A 6958-nucleotide genomic window follows, 5' to 3' on the forward strand; every position below is an offset into this window, starting at 1 on the left:
CTTGGCCTTGAGTGGAGAGTACCCAAAGCAAATGGAAGAAATGACAAGATAAAAGAGCTGAACAGAAGATTTCAAAGAGCAGCTTGAGCAGACAAAGCCAATTGCTATAATGAAATGTGCAAAGACTTGGAGTTAGAAAGCCAAAAGGGAAGAACATGCTCAGCATTTCTGAAGCTGAAAGAACTGAGGAAAATATTTAAGCCTCTAGTTGTAATATTGAAAGATTCCATGGACAAAATATTGAATGATGCAGGAAACATAAAAAAAAAGATGGAAGGAATAGACAGTCACTGTACCAAAAAGAACTGGTAGATCTTCATCCATTTCAGGAGGTGGCATATGATCAAAAACCAATGATAATGAAGGAAGAAGTCAAAGCTGCAATGAAGGAATTGTCGAAGAACAAGGCTCCAGGAATTGATAAAATACCATTAAGATGTTTCAATAAACAGATGCCCCACTGGACGCACTCACTCAGTTGTGCCAAAAGATTTGGAAGACAGCTACCTGGCCAACTGACTGGAAGAGACCCATATTTGTACGCATTCCAAAGAAAGGTGATCCCACAGAATGTGGAAATTATCAAGCAATATCATTAATATCACATGCAAGTAAAATCTTACTGAAGATAATTCAAAAACGGTTGCAGCAGTATATTGACAAAACTTCCAGAAGTGTGAGCCAGATTCAGAAGAGGACATGGAACAAAGGATACTGTTGAGGATGTCAGATGGATCCTGGCTCAAAGCAGAGAATACTAGAAAGATGTTTACTTGTGTCTCATTGACTATGTGAAAGCATTTGATTGTGTGGATCATAACAAGTTGTGGATGACATTGAGAAGAATGGGAATTCCAGAACACTTGATTGTGCTCAGGAGGATCTGTATATTGACCAGGAGGCTGCTGTTCAAACAGAACAAGGAGACACTGCATGGTTTAAAATCAAGAAGGGAGTGTGTCAGGGTTGTATCTGTTCCCCATACTTATTCAATCTGTGTGCTGAGCAAATAATTCGAGAAGCTGGACTATATGAAGAACAATGTGGCATCAAGATTGGAGGAAGAATCATTAACGACCTGTGATATGCTGATGACACAACTTTGCTTGCTGAAGTGAGGATGACTTGAGGCACTTACTGATGAAGATTGCAGACTACAGTCTGCAGTATTGATTACATCTCAATATAAAGAAAACAAAAATCCTCACAACTGGACCAATAAGCAGCATCATGATAAATTGAGAAAAGATTGAAGTTGTCAGAACTTCACATTGAAGTTGTCAAAACTATAAAATTCATCAAAGATAAAATAGGGGCAAATATGGGGGCCCTAATTTATGGTATAAATAGACTATAAAGCATAACCCAGAATGCACCAGAGGTAGAGGAGAAGCTAGATGACTGGGACCTTTTAAAAATTAAATTCTTATGTGCATCGAAAGACTTCATCAAAAGGGTAAAAAGAGAACCTACATATTGGGAGAAAATATTTGCCTATGACATATCTGATAAAGGACTTATCTCCAAAATCTATGGAAAACTTCAACACCTCAACACGAAAAAGACAAATAACCCAATTCACAAATGGGCAAAAGACTTGAATGGACACTTCACCAAAAATGATATACTGGCGGCCAACAAACACATGAGAAACTGCTTGCGATCGTAGTCATTAGAGAAATGCAAATCAAAACAATGATGAGATATTCTCTCAACCCAGAAATAATAGCAAAATTCAACAGGTCAGAAAATAACAAATGCTGGTGAGGTTGTGGAGAGATTGGAATTCTTGTGCACTGCTGATGGGATTGTAAAATGGTACAACCATTGTGGCATACAGTATGGAGTTTCCTTATAAAACTGAAAATAGAAATACCATTTGACCAGCAATTCCATTACTAGGAATATATCCAAAGAGATGAGAGACAGCACATGAACAGACATATGTACCCCTATGTTCATATCAGCACAATCCACTATAGCAAAGAGATGAAAACAACCTAAATGCCCATCAACATTGATGAGCAGATAACCAAATTATGGTATATCCACACAATGGAATACTATGCTACATTAAAGAACAATAAGGGAAACGCAAATCATCTCAGAATGTGGATGAGCCTGGAGGACGTTATGCTGAGTGAAGTAAGTCAATCACAGAAGAAGTACTGAATGAGCCCATTACTGTAAAAAGACAAAGAAGGGTTTTCTTGCAAAAACGGACTCACATTGTAGGTTACCAGGGTGGGGAGGGAAGAAGAAGGATTAATTTCAGGCTAGTTGGGGCCCACACGCTGACGTGGGATATATGGAAAGAATCTGGGATCACCATGATAACATTAGGAAAAGGGAGAACACTGAATTGTGCACATAGGAGATAGATGACAGATGCTAATACTAATCAGTGTGCCCACAATACTGCATTACCATTAACACCAAACACCAGGCTACAGATAAATACATAAACACCTGAGAGGACCAGTTGGGGGTCAGTGAACAGGAGTATACTCTAGACCAAGGATAGATTAAGTGCAGGCTAATCTTGCACAGATACCAGTGATACAAAATACTTGCAAGCCTTACAGAAACAATAGAAGACAGACACAGAGCAATCCCTCACAGACACCCAGACACTATGGGAAAGAGATCCAATGGATCTGCCATCTTAGGACCATAGTACTGGGGGACACCAGACTCAATTTTGCACAACAAAATACATAAAAACCTTGTTCCTCATCCTACATCGTTGAGTAGCGACTGGGGTCTTAAAAGCTTTCAAGCAGCCATCTAAGATGCACCTAATGATCTGTTAGTGTCAGAAGCTAAGAAGAGTGCAAAAAAACAAGGGCATTTGGAAGCAATCAGCCCTAGGACACGATGACCCTTGAGACCAGAAGAACTAGATGGTGCCTGGCTACCAATTCCAACTACTCAGGAAAGGATCAAATCGAGATCCTGAACAGAGTGGGGAAAAATGTGGAAAAAAATCCAAAAACCCAATAATGACCAGAATTACTGGTTGGATGGTGTGGTAGTTCAGTTTGTGTGTCAACTTGGCTGGGCCTGGTTGAATGGCTGGGCAGCTGAATGTAGTGTTCCCCATGATGAGACTGGTAATCAACTCCATGGTGGAATCTACTGTGAGCAGCTGAGTACTGCCTTAGGGAATGCAGTCTGCTTCCTGTATATAAGCAGAAGCCTTGGGAAATGGTCTCTAGCATGCTTGGACCCTGCATGTAGCTGTGTCATTGTTCAGCAGCCTGCCATGCTCTGCTGACCTTGGGACTTACAATGGATTTGAATTAATGGCCTGCCATGTGGTTTGTTAACATCAGGACTGTGCCTTTTTGCTTGTCAACCTTGGACTTGGTAGCCTCAGCAGCCAGCAGCTGTCTGAGTGAAGAAAAGTCTCTAGCTTCAGTGGGCTGGGAGCTGAAGGCAGAGCTGAAGCCCAAGGCTGAGGGGCTTTCACTCAGCCCTTAGAGCCTGACACTTTGAATTTGGACTTCTAGCCTCCTGAATTGTAAGAGAATAACCTCCTGTTTGTTAAGGCCATCCCATCTGTGGTATATTCTTGTCAGAGCAGCACTATGTAACCAGAACAGATGGAGTCTGGTGAAACTCCCAATACTATGGCCCTGGAATACATTCTGCACCTGAAATAAAACTTGCTCCCAGGGGCTGGCTCTCAGTCCAATAGTTAACAAGATATACATGCAGACCACTCAACCCAGGGTGGTGCACCCACATACTCTATGGAAATACATCCCTTGGAGCAATAGACCACGGGGCACCAGAGGGGCAACATTCATGCAGAGGCAATGCAGAACAAACAGAATTGCATAACTATGAGGGGCACAGGGGGATGGAGGGTTACTGGGCAGGGAGGAAAGGACACTGGGTTAGGGTTGGGCATGGTAAATGGGGAGTGAAACTACACATAACGTCAAATGTAAAACAAACTCTTTTTTTAAAAAAAGACTTTACATTGCTTGGTTCTATAATCGATGCCAAAGGAAGCAGCAGTCAGTACATTAGAAGACATATAGCACTGGGCAAGTTGGCTGCAAGGGACCTCTTTCAAGTGCTAAGGAGCAAGGATGTCTCCTTGAGGACTAAGGTGCACCTGACACAAGCCATGATATTTTCAGTTGCCTCATATGCATGTGAGAGCTGGATAATGAATAAGGAAGACCAAAGAGGAATTGATCCTTTTGAGTTGTGGTGCTGGCAAAGAATGCTGTAAGTACCGTGGATTGCTAAAAGAACTAACAGATCTGTCCTGGAGGAAAAGCAGCCAAAACGCTCCTTGGAAGTGAGAATGGCCAGACCTCATCTCACTTACTTTGGTCATGTTGTCAGAAGGGGCCATTCCCTGGAGAAGAATATCATGCTTAGTAAAGTAGAGGGTCAGTGAAAAAGGGGAAGGCCCTCAATGAGATGGATTGACACAGTGGCTGCAACAGTGGGCTCAGGTATAGCAAGGGTTGTGAGGCTGGCGCAGGACCAGGCACTGTTACATTCTGCTGTACATAAAGTTGCTATGAGTTGGAGCCAAGTCGATGGCACCTAATAACAACAACAACTGAAAGGGACTGAAAATTATCATCATCTGATGATGTTATCGTTAGGTCCATTGAGTTGATTTTCTACTCACAGCAACCCTATGTGGCAAAGTAGAAGTACCTTATAGGATTTTTAAGATTTTAAGTTTATGGGAGCAGATCAAAAGATCTTTCACCCACAGAGCTGGGTAGGTTTGAAACACCAACCTTTGGTTTGCACTATAGCACTTAACTGTAGTGCTACCAGGGCTCCTTATTACCTAATAGGCAAATTATTTTTAAAATATGTTATCATAGTTCAGATTTTTACTGACCTGCCTTGCCTTTATTAAAGTCCTATGTGCCCAGGAATAGATGATTTGCATAATAAGAATAGTATGATGCTTGTTGTTGTTGTTGTTGTTATATGCCCTCAGACCTGACTCATAGCGACCCCTCCTTGGGTTTCCGAGGTGGTATCACTATGGAAGTAGATTGCCCAATCTTCCTTCCAAGGAGTGACTGGTGGGTTTGAACCACCAGCCTTCTGGTTAGCAGTCAAGTGACTTAGGCACTACGCTACCAGAGTTCCTAGTATAATGCTAGAATATTGATTAAATTAGTCTGAGGTATTTTTAAAATTGGCTGAGGTATTTATGACCATCTTTTATAAGGGAGCTCTGGTGACATAGTACCTAAGGCAACCTCTAAGGGAAGCCTGGAAGGCAGAGAGCCAGGGGTGTGTGTGTGTGTGTGTGTGTGTGTGGTGAGGGGAGGGTGGTGGGTAAGGTAGAGAGCCAGGTGCCTGGTTTGGAGCAGGTTTAAGGGAGACCAGGAAGTGAGTGGAGTGGTTTGGAGTAATAAGGGAGACAAAATTGTCTGTCAGTTTGTCATCCTGTGGTGGGTTGCATGTTGCTATTAGGCTGGAGGCTATGCCACCAGTATTGCAAATGCCATCAGGGTTATCCATTGTGGACAGGTTTCAGCAGAGCTTCCAGACTAAGAGACTTGAAAGAAGGAAGAGGCCATCCACTTCTCAAAGAATTGGCCAATGAAAACGTTATGGAGAGCAGTGAAACGCTGTCTGATATATTACTGGAAAACTTTATGAATAGCCCTGAAACATTGTCCAATACAGTGACAGAAGATGAGCCCCTCAGGCTGAAAGATACTCAAAATACAACTGGGGAAGAGCTGCCTCCCCAGAGTAGAGCTGACCTTAATGATATGGATGGAGTAAAGCTTTTGGACTTCCACTTGCTGATGTGGCATGACTTAAAATGAGAAGAAACAGCTGCAAACATCTGTTAATAATTGGAACATGGAATGTATGAAGTATGAATCTAGGAAAATTGGAAGTTGTAAAAAATGAAATGGAATGCATAAAGATAGATATCCTAGGCATTAGTGAGCTGAAATGGACTGGTTTTGGCCATTTTGAATCAGATAGCCAAATGATCTACTATGTCAGGAATGACAAATTGAAGAGGAATGGCATGACATTCATTGTCACAAAGAATGTTTCAAGATCTATTCTGAAGTACAATGCTGTCAGTGATATGATAATATCCAAATGACTACAAGAAAGACCAATAAATACCCATACACACACAAAAAAAACCCAAAAAACAAAAAACCAAATTCACTGCTGTCGAGTCAGATCCAGCTCATAGTGACCCCTCCTTGGCTTTCTGAGGTGGTATCACTATGGAAGTAGATTTCCCAATCTTCCTTCTAAGGAGTGACTGGTGGGTTTGAACCACCAGCCTCTGGTTAGCAGTCAAATGCCTTAGGCACTATGCCACCAGAGGTCCTATTACTTATTATTCAAATTTATTCACCAACCACCAAAGCCAAAGATGAGGAAATTGAAAATTGTTACCAACTTCTGCAGTCTGATATTGATTGAACATGCAATCAAGATGCAAAATTTGGAAACAAAGAAGAATCATCAGTAGTTGGAAAATATGACCTTGGTGATAGAAATAATGTTGACGAATGCACGACAGAATTTTGCAAGGCCAACAACTTATTCATTGCAAACACCTTTTTCAACATCACAAATGGTGGCTATACATGTGGACTTCACCAGATGGAGTACACAGGAATCAGATTGAGGTGATGGAGAAGCTCAATATTTTCAGCCAAAGCAAGGCCAAGAGCTGATTGTGGAACAGGCCATCAACTGCTCATATGCAAGTTGAAGTTGAAGTTGAAGACAATATAAAACAAGTCCAAGAGAGCAAAACTATGGCTTTGATTATATACTTCCTAAATTTAGAGACCATTTAAAGAATAGATCTGATGCATTGAACATCAATGACTGAAAACCAGAAGAATTGTGAGATGACATCAAGAACATCATCCATGAAGAAAGCAAAAGGTCATTAAAAAGACAGGAAAGGAAGAAAAGA

The sequence above is a fragment of the Orycteropus afer genome, unplaced genomic scaffold (genome assembly GCF_000298275.1).
Source record: "Orycteropus afer afer isolate SDZICR_OR568_19922 unplaced genomic scaffold, OryAfe1.0 scaffold00510, whole genome shotgun sequence".
NCBI classification, from domain to species: Eukaryota; Metazoa; Chordata; class Mammalia; order Tubulidentata; family Orycteropodidae; genus Orycteropus; species Orycteropus afer.